The sequence below is a fragment of the Tenrec ecaudatus genome, chromosome 4, assembly GCF_050624435.1.
Source record: "Tenrec ecaudatus isolate mTenEca1 chromosome 4, mTenEca1.hap1, whole genome shotgun sequence".
In the NCBI taxonomy this organism is placed as follows: Eukaryota; Metazoa; Chordata; class Mammalia; order Afrosoricida; family Tenrecidae; genus Tenrec; species Tenrec ecaudatus.
The window spans coordinates 135571957-135592639 of NC_134533.1; the positions used below are offsets into that span (position 1 = coordinate 135571957).

The 20683-nt window shown below is 38.0% G+C and overlaps 1 long non-coding RNA gene across 1 annotated transcript in view; it reads left to right on the forward strand.

Moving 5' to 3' along the window:
• Nucleotides 1–20683, forward strand: part of LOC142445196 (uncharacterized) — a 147623-nt gene that overhangs the window by 73350 nt on the left and 53590 nt on the right. Inside the window, exon 2 of the long non-coding RNA XR_012783996.1 lies at nucleotides 3330–3415. This is a non-coding gene — a long non-coding RNA (uncharacterized LOC142445196). The remainder of the gene's footprint in view (nucleotides 1–3329; nucleotides 3416–20683) is intronic.

The window sequence follows — 20683 nt, forward strand, 5'->3', positions numbered from 1 at the left end:
ATCAAAGGTTGTAAATAAGCCTTCCTCTAGTGCTAATGCCCCATTTTCCCATATATTCCAGTTTAGTTGATTATTTGCTTAGCATACAGATTAAATAAGTACAAGAAGAAACAACCCTGACACACACCTTTCCTGATATTAAGTCATGCATTATTCCTTTGTTTTGTTCTCACAACCAATTCTTCTTTTTTTTTTTCTTAAACGTTTTATTAGGGGCTCATACACTCTTATCACAATCCATACATACATCAATTGTGTAAAGCACATCTGTACATTCATTGCCTTTATCATTTTCAAAGCATTTGCTCTCCACTTAAGCCCTTGGCATCAGGTCCTCTTTTTTCCCCTCCCTCCTGACTCCCCCCTCTCTCATGTGCCCCTGATAATTTATAAATTATTATTTTGTCATATCTTGCCCTGTCCGGCATCTCCCTTCACGCCCTTTTCTGTTGTCCATCCCCCAGGGAGGAGGTCACATGTAGATCCTTATAATTGGTTCCCTCTATCCAACTCACTCTCCCTCTACCCTCTCAGTATCGCCACTCACACCCCTGGTCCTGAAGGTATCATCCATTCTGGATTCCTCATTCCTCCAGTTCCTACCTGCACCAGTGTACATCCTCTGCTCTATTCAGACTTGCAAGGTAAAATTCAGATCATCATAGTGGGGTGGGGTTGGGGGGAGGAAGCATTTAGGAACTAGAGGAAAGCTGTATTCTTCATCGGTGCTACATCGCACCCTGACTGACTCATCTCCTCCCCTAGACCCCTCTGGAAGGGATCTCCAGTGGCCAACAAATGGGCTTTGGGTCTCCCCTCTGCACTTTCCCCTTCATTCACTGTGGTAAGATTTATTTTTTTCTGATGATACCTTATACCTGATCCCTTCGACACCTCGTGATCACACAGGCTGGTGTGTTCTTCCATGTGGGCATTGTTGCTTCTGAGCTAGATGGCCGCTTGTTTACCTTCAAGCCTTTAAGACCAAAGATGCTATATCTTTTGATAGCAGGGCACCATCAGCTTTCTTCACCATATTTGCTTATTCACTCACTTTGTCTTAAGCAGTTCACAACCAATTTTTATTCTTTTATGTTCTTTAATAAATCATTTTATTGGGGGTTTGCACAGCTCTTATCACAAACCATCCATCCATCCATTGTGTCAAGCATATTTTTACATATGTTGCCATCATCATTTTCTTATCTGCTCATTTTCCTCCTTTCCACACTCCCTCCCTCATGAACTCTTGATAATTTATAAATTTATTTTTCATGTCTTACACTGACTGCTGTCTCCCTTCACTCCCTTCACGCTAGGAGGGGGTTATATGTAGGAAATTGTGATCCGTTCCCCCTTTCTCCCCCCTCCTCCTCCTGGTATCACTACTCTGATTATTGGTCCTGGGAGATTTATTTGTCCTGATCCCCTGTGTTTCCAGCTCTTATCTGTACCAGTGTATGCTCTGGTGTACCTGGACTTGTAAGGTAGAATTGGGGTCATGATAGTGGTGGGGTGGAGCATTAAAGCTTTAAAGAACTAGAGGAAAAGTGTATCTTTGTTTGGTGATATACTGCATCTTGACTGGCTCATCTCTTCCTTGTGGCTCTTCTGTAAGAGGATGTCTAATTGTCTACAGGTAGGCTTTGGGTCTCCACTCCTCCAACCTCCTCATTCACTTCAATATGATTTTTGTTCTGGATCTTTCATGCCTGATACCTGATTCCACTGCTACCTTATGATCACACAGGCTGGTGTGCTTTTTACATGTGGATTTTGTTCCATGGCTGCTTGTTTATCTTCAAACCTTTAAGACCCCAGATGCTATATCTTTTTATATGACAGTCAACTAAAAAGGAGAAGGGTGGAAGGAAAGAAAGAACAGAGACATGGGTAGTGGGGGAATAGGGCCCTAACCCACCCAAGGGGAAGGTATTATTCATATCTCCATATGAGAGGGAAAGACTGGCCAGTTTTCAACCTTGTGTGCCAAGACGTAAATGCAACATACAGGCATGAAGCAAGGAACCAATAGAGACGTCTGTGAACCGGTCCCAATCCCAAATACATGGACAACATACCCCCTTTTTCTCAGTCTCCGTCCAAGAAAAATGCTCTTCAGAGGACTGCATGGAAGCTACAGCTTGGGGAGAGGGGCACATATGATCAGAACACAGGGAAGCAAACAAAGTGGGAAGGATAGAGAAAGGGAGAGTGGAACACATCCTAGCCAACCAAGCTCTGAGGATGATATTCCTGCTTAGAGCAGCCAATACACAGAAAGGAACATAGGGCAGGCCATACCATGCAACACAACATCCTTCACTGAGTCATAGCACCATGGCAACAACACTGGAGAAAGTGCAGAAATTATGCCTGATGTGACTCCACCACACCAGCGGGAAGCACTAAGAGCGTGCAATAGAGCAGTAAGGGGACCAAAGCAATGAAGTCCCTGAGGAGTACCAAAAATAGACTTTGGGGCCAGGTTGTGGCACCCCATAATACTCGACTGGAAAACACTCATAAATGTCAACAGACCTGGAACTATATATAGGGTTTTTTTATGTTTTTGTTGTTATTTTGTTTTGCTTTGTCTTGATTTTGTGCTTATTATTATCTCTGCATGTCTATCTAGATGAGTGGGATAAACACTCGGCAGGAGAAACAACAGTTCTGTGGGAATGCAGGAGATTGGGAGGCAGGGGAAAGGAAGATGCATGTCAACACACCTAGGGACAAAGGAACAACAAGTGATATAAAATCAATGGTAAGGAGGGCATAGGATGCTTGGTAGGGTTTGATCAAGGGCAATGTACCTGAGAGGAATTAATGAAACTTGAATGAAGGCTGAACATGATAGTGGGATAAGAGAAAAATGAAAGGAAATAGAGGAAAGAACTAGGAAGTAAAGGGCATTTATAGAGGCCTAAATACAGGAATGTACATATGAAATATATTTATATATAATGATAGGGAAATTGGTCTATGTACAAATATGTATATGTTAAGTATTAAGGCAGCAGACGGACATTGAGCCTCTACTCAAGTACTCCTTCAATGCAAGAATACTTTGTTCTAATAATCTGTAATTCTGTGTTGCTCACTTTCCCTGACGCAATTGCTAATGACAAAGTGTGTGCATAAGCAAATGTGGTGAAGAAAGCTGATGGTGCCAGGCACAACTGATTCTTGATGTTAAAGTTTTAAGTGAACCTAATGAAGTTTTCTTTAATTCCCATTTTTCTCATTTGTGATGATCTGCACAAATGCCTCAGTAGAGTCAATGAATCATAAGTAATCATTTTACTGGTATTATTTACTTTTAGCCAAGATCCATCTGACATCAACAGTAATATCCTTGTTCCATGTTCTCTTCTGAACCTGGCCTGACCTCTGGCATCTCCCCATCAAGGTACTGTTTCAATTGTTGTTGGATCATATTTAGCAAAATTAACTTGCATGTGATATCAATAGTAATGTTCTATAATTTGAGCATTCTGTTAGGTCACCTTTCTTTGAAATTGACCCACATGTAGATTCTTCCCATTAGTTGGCCAAGTAGCTATCTTTGAAATCTCCTCGCATAGACCAGTGAGTGCTTCCAGTGCTTCATCAACTTCACTGAAATGAAACATTTTGATTGGTAATCCAGCAATTTCTAGAACCTTGTTTTAAAACAAGCAAATATCTAAATGAGTTCCCATGGCATAAACACATCAGCCTGTATGATCTGAGGATTGTAAATAACCAAATCCAAATCTAAAACAGGGAACCGTATTAGAGCATAAATTCTGAACATCCCGCTTACAGAACGCTCTGAATGGCTGTGGGAGCCCAAAATCCATTTGCAGAGGCCTACTGGCATAGTGGTTTCAAGTTGGGCTGGTAACTACAAGGTCAGCAGTTAAAAGTCTTTCTGTTGGAGTAATATAGGGATGTCTACTCCTATAAAGCATTACAGTCCTAGAAACTCACAGAGACATGTCTACCCTGCACTACAGGATGACTATGAGTCAATGTGGACTCAATGGCAGTGAGTAGTGTAAGAGAGAGAGCATTGCAAAGTGATTATGGCAGGTGTAGTTAGATTAAAGTGCAATAACTTATCATTTGATTTCTCTTTTGACCCACTTTAAAGTTGTTTTGGTTTTGCATATTATATGTTTTTCTTTGAATGAAATATTTTTATTTTGTCTAGTTATTGTTGTTGAAGGTATTTTGTTTGTTTGCTTCCTGTTTATATTTCCTATGATCTTCTATATATGAAATATATAGGTATATATGGATAGGTATATCTACAGATACATTAAGTGAATTGATAATTGCCTAGGGGTAGGGCAGGAGAGGATGGGGCATATGGGGGGGGGGGGTTGTTTAACAACAAAGAATACAAGAAGAAAATGTTCTGAAATTTATTGTGGTGATGATTACACAAATCTTCTTAATATTATTGATGCCTGAAATATATGATGTTTGAAGTATATCCTAATGAACATATAATAAAAATATTATCTGGAGCTTTGTTTTTAGCTAATATATTCAGTGCAGCTTGAATTTCTGCCTTTACCACCACTGTTTCTTGCTCATTTGCTACCTCCTGAAATGGTGGAACATCAACTAGTTCTTTTTTGTGTAGTGACTCTGTTTTCTTTTTATCTTCTTTTGATGATGAAATACTGTCATTCAGTATTTTTTGCTTATAGAATGTGTCAATAGCACAACTCAAAGCTTGAATTTTTTCTTGAGTTCTTTCACTTTAATATATACTGAGTGTGTTCTTCCTTTTTGGTTTTCTAATTTTATGCCTTTGTACACTTCATTGTAGTATTTTATTTTGTTTTTTCAAGTTGCCATTTAAAATGGTCTTTTCAGCTTTTTTTACACCATCATTTGTTCAGTTTGCCTTAGCTACACTGACTAAGAGCAAGTTTAAGCATTTCTTCTGACATCTACTTTGATCTTTTATTTCTTTCCTGTGTTTTTAATGACCTTTTTCTTTCTTCGTGAATGATATCCTTTCTTCATGTTCTTGATGTCCTCCCACAACTCATCAGGTCTTCTGACATTAGTGTTTAATGTGTCAAATCTGCTCTTGAGAAGCTCTCAAAATTCAGGTGGAATACACTCAAGGTCTTATTTTGGCTCTTGTACACTTGTTTTTATTGTCTTCATCTTCAATCTGAACTTATGTTTGAACAATTGGTGCTCTGCTCTACAGTCAATCCTTGGCCTACTTTTAGCTATTTTTATTGAGCTTCTCCGTTGTCTCATCCCACAGCTGTAGTCCATTTGATTTTTGCTTATTACATCTGGAGAATCTATGTGAATGTTGCCTTTTATATTGTTGAAAAGGTATTTTTGATGTAAAACATCACTAGCTTTGCAAAATTCTATCATATAATCTCTAGTTTCGTTTCCATCACAAAGGTTATATATCCAACTACTGTTCATTCTTCTTTCCTTTCAACTTTTGCATTCCAATAACTAATGATTATCAGTGTATTTTATTGCACTTTTATCAATTTCAAGTTGAAGATCCTAGTAGAATTCTTCAGTTTCTGTCTCACTAGCTTTGGTGGTTAGTGCATTAACTCGAATAATAGTTGTATTAATTGGAATTCCTGGTATGAGGATAAATATTATCCTATGACAGGCAACATTGTATTTCAAGATAAATTTTGAAATGTCTTTTTTGACAGTGAATGCAATCCCATTCCTCTTTATTGTGTCATTCCCAGCATATTAAGTTATTTGATTTTCTGATTTAAAATGGCCAATACCAGTTCATTTCAATTCACTAACACCTGGAATATCAATCTTCATGGATCCCATTTTATTTTTAAAGATTTCCAATGTACATTGATTCATACTTCATATATTCCATGTTTAAATTATTAATTAATATTTGCAGTTGTTACTTCTCAATTTGAGTCATGTCTCATCAGCAAATGAAGGTCCTGAAGGTTTTACTCCATCCAGGTCATTACAGTTGACTCTACTTCTGTCACATTTTGAGTACCTTTTGATTTGAGGGGTTCAACTTTGGGCACCATCTCTGAAATCTTGCTTCTTTTCATTAGATTTTCATTATATGTCAATGTTTGGTGCTATCCATAAGGCTTTCAGTAGCTAATTTCTTTGAAGTTTAAAACCTATTCCTGTGCAGCCAATTACATTTTGTTTTGTTCTTTGATGCCTGATAACTGATCCCTTCGGGACCACGTGATCACACAGTCTGGTGTGTTCTTCCATGTGGGCTTTTATGCTTCTGAGCTAGATGGCCGCTTGTTTATCTTCAAGCGTTTAAGACCCCAGACACTCTCTCTTTTGATAGCCGGGCACCATCAGCTTTCTTCACCACATTTGCTTGTTCACCCGCTTTGGATTCAGCAGTTGTGTCGGGAAGGTGAGCATCGTAGAGTGCCAATTTAATAAAAGAAAGTATTCATGCATTGAGGGAGTGCTTGAGTAGAGGCCCAAGGTCCTTCAGCCACATGATATGATCACCGAGGACAAACGGGGGGCATAAACAAATGTGGCGAAGAAAGCTGATGGTGCCCGGCTATCAAAAGAGATAGTGTTTGGGGTCTTAAAGTCTTGAAGGTGAACAAGTGGCCATCTAGCTCAGAAGCAACAAAGCCCACATGGAAGAAGCACACCAGCCTGTACGATCATGAGGTGCCAAAGGGACCAGGTATAAGGCATCATCCACAAAAAAAAATACCATAGTGAATGAAGGGGGAAGTGCAGAGTGGAGACCCAAAGCCCATTTGTCGGCCCCTGGAGATCCCTTCATAGAGGGGTTTAGGGGAGGAGATGAGTCAGTCAGGGTGCGATGTAGTACCGATTGAGAATACAGCTTTCCCCCAGATCTTGGATGCTTCCTCCCCCCATCTACCATGATCCGAATTCTACCTTGCAAGCCTGGATAGGGCAGAGGTTGTACACTGGTGCATATAGGAGCTGGAGGCACAGGGAATCCAGGGTGGATGATACATTCAGGACCAGGGGTATGAGGGGTGATACTGGGAGAGTAGAGGGTGAGTGGGTTGGAAAGGGGGAACCGATTACAAGGATCTACATGTGACCTCCTTCCTGGGAGATGGACAGCAGAAAAGGGGGTGAAGGGAGACTCTGGATGGGAAAAGATACGACAAAATAACAATCTATAAATTATCAAGGGCTCATGAGGGAGGGGGGAGCAGGGAGGGAGGGGAAAAAAAGAGGACCTGATACCAAGGGCTTAAGTGGAGAGCAAATGCTTTGAAAATGATTAGGGGAAAGAAAGTACAGATGTGCTTCATACAATTGATGTATGTATATGTATGGATTGTGATAAGAGTTGTATGAGCCCCTAATAAAATGTTTAATAATAATAAAAAAATGTATTCGTTCTTCATAGTTTTCTGTTAGTCTGGAAGCTCTATATCTGTTAACTTGGGTATCTGAAATACAAATGACATAGCTTCCAGAATCACAGCAACATGCAAACCACCATAGTACAACAAATTGACAGAAAAGTGGTGGCATTTATGCTTGAATCCACCTTAGTTAGCAGAAATTTAAAATTATTCTGAATTCCCATGTGTTATGACACCCATAATACAATTAGAGGTGATAAACTAAAACCAAGAGAACATTAAGGTTATGAAGATATGTATGTGTTTTGATATTGTTTTCATGTTGTCTTGATGGTAATTAGGGATGTTAAAAGTATGGCTAGCTATATGTCTACAAAGAGAGATTGTTCTTGAAAAACAAATTACATGAAGTTTCTGCTAATGAGCATTTTTACTTCTGTATTACATTCTTTTTTTTGAGTGCTTGTCTTCCAACAATTTATTATTTTTATTTTAATAAATCCTACATTTTTACTCAAAAGGGAAAGTTAAACACACCTTTACAAAAAGTTGATAAAATTCAACATTCTTCTTACATTGACAGACTACTAAAATGTCATCATTTTATTATCACAATTGCTTTTTCATTTTCTCTTCTTGGAAAATTTAAGTTCTAATGTTTTTCAACCTGGATATGTTTATTAGCTTTAACCTTTAGTCCTTGCATGAATAAAATTATCATCTGACTAATATTGCATGAGTGCTTGGTTATATTATTGTTTTAAGATTTCTTTTTTTTAAAGTACACTTCTTTAAAAAAACATTTTTATTAGGGGTTCATAAAACTTTTATCACAATCCATCCATACATCAATTGTGTAAAGCACATCTGTACATTCATTGCCCCCATCATTTTCAAAACATTTGCTCTCCACTTAAACCCTTGGCATCAAGTCTTCTTTTTTTCCCCCTCCCTCCCCACTCTCCCCTCCCTCATGAATCCTTGATAATTTATAAATTATTATTTTGTCATATCTTGCCCTGTCCAACATCTCCCTTCACCCCCTTTCCTGTTGTCCATCCCCCAGGGAGGAGGCCACATGTAGATCCTTGTAATCGGTTCCCTCTATCCAACCCACCCTCAATCTACCCTCCTATCTGCACCAGTGTACATCCTCTGCTCTATCCAGACTTGTAAGGTAGAATTCAGATCATCATAGTGGGGTGTGGTGGGGGGAAGGAAGCATTTAGGAACTAGAGGACAGCTGTATTCTTCATCGGTGCTACATCATACCCTGACTGATCTCCTCCCCTAGATCCCTCTGCAAGGGGATCTCCAGTGGCCAACAAATGGGCTTTGGGTCTCCACTTCCTCCTTCATTCACTATGGTAAGATTTTTTTGTTCTGATGATACCTTATACCTGATCCCTTCGACACCTCGTGATCACAAAGGCTGGTGTGTTCTTCCATGTGGGCATTGTTGCTTCTGAGCTAGATGGCCACTTGTTTACCTTCAAGCCTTTAAAACCCCAGACGCTATATCTTTTGATAGCAGAGCACCATCAGCTTTCTTCGCCACATTTGCTTATTCACCCACTTTTTCTTCAGCAGTTGTGTCGGGAGTTGGGAGGGTGAGCATCATAGAATGCCAATTTAATAGAAGAAAGTATTCTTCCATTGAGGGAGTACTTGAGTGGAGGCCCAATGTCCTTCCGCCACCTTAATAGTAAACCTATAAATATAGGTACATAGATCTATTTCCCCATCCTCATATATATTTGCATATGTACATGTCTTTGTCTAGACCTCTATAAATGCCCTTTGTCTCCCAGCTCTTTCCTCTATTTCCCTTGACTTTCCTCCTGTCCCACTATCATGCTCTGTCCCCACCTGGGTTTCAGCAGTACCTCTTCGTTGCATTACCCTTGATCATGCCCTACCAGTACAGTTCTTGTAACATCAATCATTTGAATCTCCTTATAGATCTTTTTGGCATAGTATAATCTGCTCTTAAAGTGTCATAATGCATAAAAACCAATAAAAGGCTCTGAGAAGTATGCAACAACCTGTTTAACTTTCTTCACCAAATATTTCCAACGTTCTCTTAAACATGACATTCTTATTTTGAAAGTGGTTTATTAAGATTCCCTGAAATGTGTGCTAGCAAAATTTCTACCATAACATTCAAATTCTTTTTGCCATATATCACTGATTTAAGTATTACCAGTAGTTGTTCAAAATTCTTGTTGAAAAATTATAAGGAAATCAGAGTAACAAAGTAGTAAATACTGAGAAGAACTAATTACTACTCATTGCTATAAAATCCCAGGATGATACAGATAGTCAAGTGCTCAGTTGGTAACTGGAAACTCGTTGGTTTAGGTTCATTCAGAAGCCTTACAACCCAGGCCCAAGTATATCTGAAAAACCAGCCACTGAAAACCTGATGGAGTATAATTTTATTTTGACATACATTGGGTCATGAGTTAGAATAGATTCTAACTTTTAATTTGTATTGTTATCGAAGATCTACATATCAGAACACACACTAATTCAACAATGTCTGCATGTACAAAGTGGTGATATTGATTACATTGCTCAAATTGTGTAGCCATTTTCACCTCTTGAGTTGATTTCTTCCTCCTCTACTGAAGTAAACTCACTTCTCTTTAGGCTTCCTCTCTAAGTTTATCAGTTATTGGTATCAATTCTGTCCCACATAGTAAATTCTTAAAAAGAGCAGGGGCCTCAAAGGAACATCCTATATTGGTTAACTAGACTGATGATTGTTTTAAAGGAGACTTTGGAAGTATATTTTTCATTCAAGCTTCCAGGGCTATTGTTTTAGGGGTTCATTCAGTATCAATGGCAGAAAAATCTAAATTCAATGGCAATTGAAATTCTGTTACACATTTTCACCTTCTTGAATAGTATTCTTTAAAAGAATTATGATAAAAATTGCAGTTATGTATATCAGGTATATATAGGTATGTATATATATATATAATATGTATATCCATCATTGAATTGAAGGACAGGGTAGTATAATGGGTTACACACTGGGCTGCTAACAGAGAAGGTAGTAGTTTGAAACCATCCTCCCTACAAAGTTACAGTCTCAGAAACTCACAGGAGCACTTCTACCCCATCCTGTAGGACTTCCATGAGTCAGTCTGGACTCAATAGTAGTGCATTTTTGAGTTGTAGTCATCAAGTTGAATCTGACTCAATGAGCCTGTAGTGTAGGACAGAGTAGAGCTGGTCTGTAGGGTTTCCAAGGCTGTGACTCTTTACAGAGTGCTTGGTGGATTTGAGAGACTGACCTTGTGGTTAGCCACCCACTGCTTAATCCACTCAATATTCTCTTATATTTTGTATTTATTCTCTAATTTTAAGTCGATTGGGAGTTTTTTATAACTCTATGACGTAAACATTACCACAAAATTATAATCTGGGGGATATAGGATTTTGTGCTGATTGAAGTACAAAAAAAGAGATACTTTCACTGACACATCAAAATTAGCTTATATTGCAGAATTTTCTTAGTTTTCCTATTGAAAAAAATTGACTTTATAAAACCATTAAATTAAATGTGCATTAATTAATATTATTAACGAAGTCATTCTGTGGTGTGTGATGTCCGTACTGAATTTAAATTGTAGTTTAGCTTACACCTGCAAAGAATACTGCTTACACATTGTACCAACAAATATTTGTACTGATGTAATTACAAATAAAATGAAGCTTTGAAGCAAAAACATCTAGATTTGGAATGTCGTATAAGGGAAAACCACATTTGAAAATATTTTAAAGTGTAACTTACAAACAGTAAAATATATACATGTTTACATTTAAAAAATCATTTTATCGGGGAATCATACAGCTCTTATCACAATCCTTCCATCCATTCATGTGTCAAGCACATTTATATGTTTTTTACCATCAAAATGTGTACACATCTTAATATTAAAGCTCATAAAATTCGTATGTGAGTCCATACAATCCTCTGTACCCATTATCCAATGAAGATGCTATTCTGTCTTGCAGGAAAGTTCACATCTGCCCTTTTTCTTCCATTAAGATCTTCCTGAAAACCTTTACTTTGGCTTCAATGTAGATTAATTTTGCCATAAAAGGCATTTTTAGCAATATATATTTTTGTTTTTCATAATTAACAAGTAAAAAGGACAAAAATTGTTGTTTGGGTACTAGTTGGGGTACATGAATATAAGAGATTGGTATTTATATATGGAATAAGAATGATCTTTGGTGCTCACTTTCAAATGTGCTGCTGTTATTTGCTGACTAGCTGCCTTTTCCTTTTCTTGGTACCGAGGAACATTTTATCAAAACAATTATTTAAAGCATCTTGCAACACATATAACTCCTACCCAGGGGGACGAACAACAGAAAGTGGGTAAAGAGAGATAGTAGTCGGTGTAAGACATGAAAAAATATTTTATACATCATCAAGGGTTCATGAGGGAGGAAGGGTGGAGGAAGGGTAAAAATGAGGAGCTGATACTAAGGGCTCAAGTAGAAAGAAAATGTTTTGAAAATGATGGTAGCAACATATGTATGAATGTGCTTGACACAATGGGTGTATGTATGAGTTGTGATAAGAACTGTAAGAACCCCCCAATAAAGTGATTGTTTTTAAAAACCGAGTTGTAATGCTGCTGTGTTGTTAAATATAAGTGAGTCAATTCATAGTGAAAGGATCCACAATAGAATGAAACTCTGCTAGGTCCTGAGTCAACCTCACTGAACACATTGCTGCAGCCATGACATCATCTCATTGATGACCCTCTACCAAATAGGATGTCCCTTTCAAGAGACTGATATCTCCTTGTAACATGTGAGTGAAAGGAAGTCAAGCCATCCCACTTCTGCTTTCCTGAGTTCTTTACTAAACTCAAATCTCTTGGCACTACTTATCTCAGAAAGTGAAGCTTCCATGCTGTAAGAATTCTCATCATCCCTGTTTGCTCGGGGATAGGACCTCCCTGAATTGCTTAACAAAAATAGCAATCTCTGGCTCAGAATTGCTAATATTACTGTCAGCTATTCCTTAGCTGGGGATTAAAAATGTTAGGTGCTATCCAGTTTGCTCTAAATTACAGTGACCCCATGAGCATCAGAATGAAGCACTGGCCAGTTCTGTCACATCATTACAATTACTCTATACTTGAGCCTATTTTTGCAGCCACTGTGTCAATCCATTTTGTGGAGGCTCATCTTTTTCACTGAGTGTCTATTTTCCCAAGCATGATGTACTTCTCCTAGGACTGGTCTTTTCTGATGAGAATGTGAAACAGAGTCTTGCTAACCTGACTTATAAGGAGCGTTCTGGCTGTCCCAGGCATACTTGTTTGTTCTTTGGCAGTCCACGTTACTTTCAATACTCGTTGTCAAGCATCGTAAGTCAAATGCACCGATTCTTCTGTGTTCTTCCTTATTCATTGTCTAACTTTCACATGCATCTGAGGTGATTGAGAATATCATTGCTTGGGAGGTGTAATAGCTGCTATGATTTTAATAACTTTGTACTTTCAGTTCAATTAAGCAATATGGTTCTCAATGCATACCTTTAAAAAAAAAGAAACAATTCTTATAGTCCTTGAAAGAGTTGTTAGAAGACTCAGGATACAGATTAGTCATATTCCCCTCAAAAGCTATTAAATCTATAATTTAATAGCTATGAATCTTATTTGCCTTTCATTTTCCACCACTGCCTACTTTGTCAAATAATACTTTTCATTTTTCCCTTAAGGAGCATTTTAAAAGCTAGTCTAGCCTATGGTTAGTTCAGACAATGAAAAAAAGTTTTCTTTCACTGTTGACCATAGGTATGTAGTCATAATTCCTATTCCTTTGCTCATGTGGAACTTGGTAGATCCTGAACAGATGGTTTCTGGGAGAACCCAAAGGACACATTTTGCTGCAGTATGTCTATGCAGACAAGATGGACTTTGGTGGTTAGGATGAAAATAATTACACTCTTCATGGTCTAGAGTTTTTCTCCTTCCTAGGAGCTTTTGTGAAGGGTGACAGACTTGGAGTGGAATAATCTCAAGACAGCACTCATTGCAAGCTGCTTTCCTAGCTTATTCCCCAACTCTGAGCACCACAATCCCATTTTCCAGTGTCAACCAGGGTTCACCTTGTAACTTTAATAATAAAGAGAACAAAGAAACAAACTGTAGATTTTCTTCTCTTGTGTGAACAAATGAGTTTTCTAACTAGTAATCAAGCACAAAAAGTCAAGTATGAATAAAAACAGATGAACATTATCACGGTTATAAAGACCAACATAAGCATGCTCTGCCTCACTATATTATATATATTGGTGACATAGATGATAAATGTGTGGCCACTAATGAAGATTGCAGTGTGAGCCTACCAGCAGCTCTGTGAGTTGAAAGACCTGGAGATCTGTTTCCTGAAATACGACAGCCTTGGACACCCTAAGGAGTAGTTCTACTCTGCCTTTCTAGGCTTATCGTGAGTTCAAGGTAGACTTGATGGTCCCTAACAACAGGATAACTCCAGATTTCTCCCCAATATGGCATTTTGGGGGCTTTCTCCTAGACCAAAAATGGGAGGCAAAAAAGGAGCCTGTGCAATGCAGTCCTAAAAGCCCTACTTCCAGAACACCTATTTCATGGTATAGAATGCCGACCCTGAAGTACCTACCATGTCTTTCACATCTTGCATGAAAGAAACTCCATTGTCTTTCGGAACTAGCAAGTCATGTAAATATGTGAGCCAAAAGGGAATGTGGGCACTCTAGCTAAATACAGAATACCCAAAGTCTAAAGGGGTTTAGTAAGCTAAACACAGCATTTCTGGGTACTAGGTTCCATGCTCTGGCTGACTCAATCTGTTTTCTTTCTACATTTTCCTTCTTGAACTCTCTTCTACTTTTACAGACTCTATCCTAAACAATTCCTGTATTCTGACTTTTTTTTAAACACAGATGGCATCATTTGAATTAATAATTAATGACAATTTATGCTAACCCTTTAATTTAATATTCCTTACTAGGTTATGCCTGTTGGGATTCAGCAGCCCACCCTGTCTTAATTATCTATTTTATCAATAAGAAATATTAAAAGTATATAACTTTAATAAACAAATATATTCTCTCACAATTTAAGAGGCTAAAAACAAATTCAGGTGTCAGTTCTTGGAAAATTCCCTCGTTTTCTCACTTTCCTTCTATTCCTTGGCCCAGTCTATACCAGTGGTTCTAAGCCTTCCTAATGCTGCAACTATTTAATATAGTTCCTCTTGCTGTGATGACCCCCAATCATAAAATTATTTTCATTGCTACTTCATAACTATAATTTTGTTACTGTTATGAATCATAATATGAATATCTGATATGCAGGATGCATTTGCATTGTTACAAATGGAACATAATTAAAGCATAGTGATTAATCACACAATAATATGTAATTATATAATGTGAAATATTTCTTTCTAATTACAAATAAATGAAATTTTGTATTGAAGCATGGTGTAGCATGGGTAACAGTCTTAATATAACAATAGTAAACTTCATTGCTACATTTTATGACAGTATGTGTGAAAAGCCAATGTCAGTATGAAAGTTGAGATAGCTTCTTTCTTAGTAGATCAGAAATTCTCAGGGTAGTCTTTGGAAGAGCGCAACAAAGATCTTCTTCTACAACAAGTCTACTTCTATATTTAGACTTGATAACCAACAAGCTGGAAAACCCTGTTTCACAAAGATATGTTGTTGGAAATGGAAGAAGAAGGTCAATGTCTGATAGAACTGGATATTACTGAAAACACTTGATCCAGAATTTTCTAACTGGCATTGTAGAGAAATCAGTTCTCACATTGCTGTTAATCATTTCAGTGAACTCCTCTTGTGCTGTCTCAGGAACATCTTCAACTTTGACTGCCAATGGGCTTCTGGAAAGTGCAAATGGGGTGTCAGGTAGATTTGGAAAGTATGATGAAACTTCATCTGAAAGCATGTGCAAATGTTCTTTCACAGAAATTATCATCATAATCCTTTTGTCTGGTTCAATGTCATGTTCCTCAAAGAAAGCAGATAAGGTAGTCAAGACGTCAATTTTATTTTCATCCCCCCCCTTTTTTTTGCCAAAGCTGAAGTTTCATTTGGAATAATCAGATCTTTTCATTGTCAGGAGATGGTTTGCTAGTGAAAATAATATATAACACTCATTTTAATAATATGAAAGATGATACCTGACATAGTTCCATCAATACAGTTCATTAAAGTTTCCTATGGTTTACCATTCTGGTTTTTTTTAATATACCTGTTATTATCACAAGGGGGCAGTATTCACATCAACCACAGCTGACTATAAAAAGACTGATCAGCATCCAGATTAAGTTCCTATGGTACAGAGATATATATATTTGCAGTAGTTGATCATTTTACAGTACATGATTTTACATTTACCCAGTAATTATAATTCATGAAGTATTATTTTACCTCCAGTACTGCTGATTTTGACATAGTAGCTGTTTTTAACAGAGTTGCTGCTTTCTACACAGTAACTGCTCTCTACACATGTGTGACACGTCCGCATAAGTACATTATGACACCAACCTTGTCATATACACCTGTATTTGTATGGGGTGTATGTGATGGGTGGTGTGATGATGTCATTACTCAAACGTTGGCGTATCTGCATGTGGGTGGACCCGCCTGGAGACGGATAGAGGAATGGTGTCTCAGTTCCTAAGACTATCAGAAATATGTGTTGTCTGGTGGTCTTAGGCGACCCCTGTGAAAGGGTTGTTCAATTCCCAAAGGGGATGCAGCCCACAGGTTGAGAACCACTGGTCTATAGGAATGTCCTTGTCATAATCTTCACATCGGCCTAGGAGGCTCTCAGAACATGAATTTGGGTCCAAAGGATATGTTGCATTCCTAGATCTTCTTTTCTTATGGTTGTCAGGTCCTTCCTCCTCTGCTCACTTCTCTCTCCTTTTATCTCTTTAAGATAAATGGTAATTCAGACCACAACTCAGGGAGTTCCTTTACATCATATCTAAGCTGTGACTTGAGTAAGAGTAAAGCATCCTACCTTAATCCCTTTAGAACTGATTGACTGATCATATCATGGGGGATGATTACATCATTGCATAACTGCCCAACTTCTGAGAGTCATGGTCTTGCCAATTTGACACATATTTTAGGAAGACACATTTCAATTCACAACATTCCAGACTTTGCTCCCCAAGATTCATGCCCTTTTATCCCATCACATAACCGCAAAAATCTTAAATCTACAAAGTATCTGCTTCTGAAGTACAACTGTGGTACAGGCATTAAGGAGACACTTCCATTACAAATGGGAGAAATTGGAGAGACAGAAGGGTAAATGGAAAACAAGCAGAACAATTTGCATTAGCTCAAAGGCTGGAAAATAATTCTCTTCTCTGAGCCTGTCTCTGAGGGGTGTTGGTCCTGATCTCTGGATTCTGAGGGGACGCCTCTTGGGTCTGGGATTAAGCTTTGCCTTCTAGGTTCCCTTGGGTGGTAACTCTGCTCTCCGAAGTTCCGGCAGCCCCATTATCTATGTTCACCAGAGTAGTGACTCTCCTCGCCTGTCCCTTATGCATAGCACCCTCACTCTCCCATCTTTGGACATCTGATTTGGCCTCATCGTCTTGGTACTTATTAATGACACTCCCAAACTCTATAACCAATCAGGTGAAAATTTGACTCTGAAACCTAGGAATATTTGCCTCCTTCCCCACTTTTGAAGCCTCAGGGAGTATACATCCATTTCACTAGTCCTGGAGAACCCGGTGGTCATGGCCCAACCCTTTGAGAATGAGGTAGTTCTGCTTCCTGTACTTCTTCTTAATATTCTGCTCACTGGTTCTTTGACAACTTGATTCCTGGACTCCTCTGGCTTCTTGCCCAGATATGGTCTATTATAAAATTACTCCATTCTAAAAATCACTGTAACTCAATGCAACTCACTCTTCTAGAAAACGTTTTGTTCTAAGTCTCCTATCTCTCTTGCTATGTGGGCTGGCTCCTGTGCCTTGTGCCCATCTCCTGGTTTGACTACCACCATGTCTGTTGCTGTTTCTGGTCATTTATGCCATTTATGGTGCTGCAGCTCTCCTCACTTTCTGAGCTTCCAATGAAATTTCCTTTGATGTCTATAATCTACCAATGGTTTCTTGAGGAAATTCTAGGTTGGTCAGCCTCTGCTTATTACCCAATGCCACACTTCTTTCACATTTTAGGTAGCCTTGTATTTCTCCTATGGAATAGCTGGTGGTTTTAAACCACTGAACTTGCAGTGATCAGCTCAATGTGTAGCCCATTAAACCACCATGGCTTTCATAAATAGTAATTTCTAGCAATAGTCGGCTACAAGACCAAATGAATTTCACAGCTCTAGGGAAGGCATTCTTTCTCTATGAGATCTAGGTTAATTCCTCATTTCAATCTTCCCCTGAATATAGTAGTCAGCACAGAGACCCTGAATCAATAGTATATGCTCCACACACATTCATTCTTAGTGGTAACGAGGCCCTCTTTCTCTGCTCACTTAATTTTCTTCTTATGTCAAAGTGATGCAAGCCACATCCCAAGGAAACTCCTTTTCTATCAGATTAGGACTGTGACCCAATTAATGGAATTATATTCCACCCTGATCCCTATCAGAACTGATTGACTGGTAACATCAAATCACATCATGGGAAAGCATAACACTATTTCACATCTGCCAAACCACTAAGAATTATGTCCCAATCAATCTGATATATTTTGGGGGATATACAATCAATCTATGATACACCTTTCACTACAATATTTTTCTAGTAGAATGTAAAGAAAGCTTTATGAATGAAAGAGTAATGACCTTTATACTTTTCCTTTATTATATTAAAATATAACTTCATTCATAAAATTGCTATTTTCTTATTGACAATATTTGGTTTTATCTAATGCCTGAAATTATAATTCAAGTTAAAATTTTTACATTTGAACTTTTGCCTAAATATCATTTTTATTTTTTTCGCTAAAGAATTCTTTTAAAACTCAAATTAAATGAATTGAACTAAGCATACCTTTCTTGGCTTCTATTGTGTGCCTGGCACACATTCTAAGTCCTGGACAGCATCGATAAGGAACTCACAGTCTATACGGTTTCAAAGGGTGCTGTAGTCAAGGAGAGAGGATAGAGTTGGGAATTTATCTATCTGTCTGGTTCTCACTATAATGAGAACTTTGAGAACCATATGTAGTAAACTTCATGGTGTGATAACCCCCTCCAGCATCTAATTCCATATGCTTAGTAATGTACCTGAATTTTGATTTTGTATGACAACTACTTTGGATATGAAGCTCAGATGTAAGATATGTATTGTATTCTCATGCCCTGATCTCAGGGATTTATTCACAGTTGTGCTCCCATAGAAAAATTAACTTTGGCCTGAGTTTAATTCGTAGAAGGCAGAGACTTAGGAAGCAATGATTATTGATAAATTCTAAAGGTCATTGTGACTTTTAGTTCCAAGTACAAGATGCAATACAATTAATTTATTTAATTAATTTGTTTATTTTTAACAGATTCACAGATATCCAATTCACATTTCAATATTCCATCATATTCAGACAGAGTTTTTTTAACCATTACTACAATTACAGGACATTTCTTCCATGTATTCATTGTTTGCTTCCCACTTCCCACTAGCCTCCCCTCCCATGTCCCTTTGAATCTATTGATCTAGTTGCTGTCTCTACAAGTTTACTTAGTTTGGGTTTCAAATACAGATGAACATACAAATTAAGTTAAAATACAAACAAATAGCCCAACAAGGACAGAATTAAAAGGAGAAAACCCCCAATAGAAAACAAAGTGGAAAATATTCAATACTGGAACCATTCTATAGTGGGTCAAGAGGGAGATCAATGACAAGTTGTCACATTTTGACCTGATTACAACTGCAGTAATCCACCTACAATGTCCTCTGTCTGATAAGAAGGCCTTTCCCATGTCTGGTCATTAGTTTGAGGGAATTCACCAGCAGCTTAATCTACAGGGGGACACTGTGAATGGATTTGGCGGTTCACTTTCCTCTACAGCTTTTGGAAACTGGGTGTTCAGAATTTAAGCTCTAATACTATTTCTTATTTGGGTTTGGATTTTATGATTTACAATCTTGGATCACACCGTCTGGTGTTCTTCTTACACTTGGACTTAGTCGAGGTTTCACTTATATGTATACTTATTTTAAGACAGTCCTTTAAGACACCAAATGCTATTCTTTTTGATAGATGGGCACCATCTGCTTTCTTCACCACACTTTTAAGTAACATCTATATCTTTAGTGATTACTTCAAGGGGTAGGTATAGATCAGGGACATGTCATGAGAACTAGTTGTTCTTATATAAGTCTGAACTCAAAATCCATTCATATATCTATGGTTTATATACATATATATCCCTGGTTCATTCTAAAGACATCATTATTATTTTGTTGAAGAGCATTATGAATTATTCCCATGGGACATATGGTAGTTGTTTTATATTACCATTAATTTAGCCAATGGTATAGAATTTAAACCACTATAAAGAAAAGGAAAGTATACCTGTATGGGGTACTTTTTTAAAGACCAAAGTATATAGATATTATTTACACTAATCGTGAGGTTGGGAGATAGGGTAAAACTTTCAATACTGCTCAGTCACAAAGGTGGACCTGGGCTCTACATGTTATCAAAAGGCAAAGGGAGTATGAAAATAGGACTATATGGTAGTCTTGAATTGTCACTTACTGGGCACCCTTTAGGCAAGAATTTTGCATGCATACCCTTCTGCATACGTAGCCTTAGGAGAGAAGTTGTTTACTTTTTCTCACTCTGGGGTGTTTTAGCCGTAGACCCATGGGAGAATTTAGTTCCTTTTAATCTGCTACTGGTGTGTTTAATGTAGAACCCTATTAGCTTAGTGAAATTCCAAATCGAACCTTACAGGTGTGCACTATGATGGATATTTTTACCTCAAAAGGACAGAGTCTGAAGTCCTGATTGTCTGTAGTACATGGCCTGGGACACAAAGGACTGAATACAAACCAGATACAAAGTGCCTAATTAGGCATATGATACAGAATTTATTCTCCCATTGGTGGTCTATATACTTAATGAGTCTTTTCCCCAGTGGCATGCTGCCTAGCTTGGTTTACATGTTGACTGAATTGCAGTCTCCTCTGGGACAGACATGCCTTCCACCCAGTCACCTCTTCATTTGGGTTTCCAATAAGGTTTAGTAATCACTCTTATAGGAATGTATGTTAGTTTGGGCTGACTA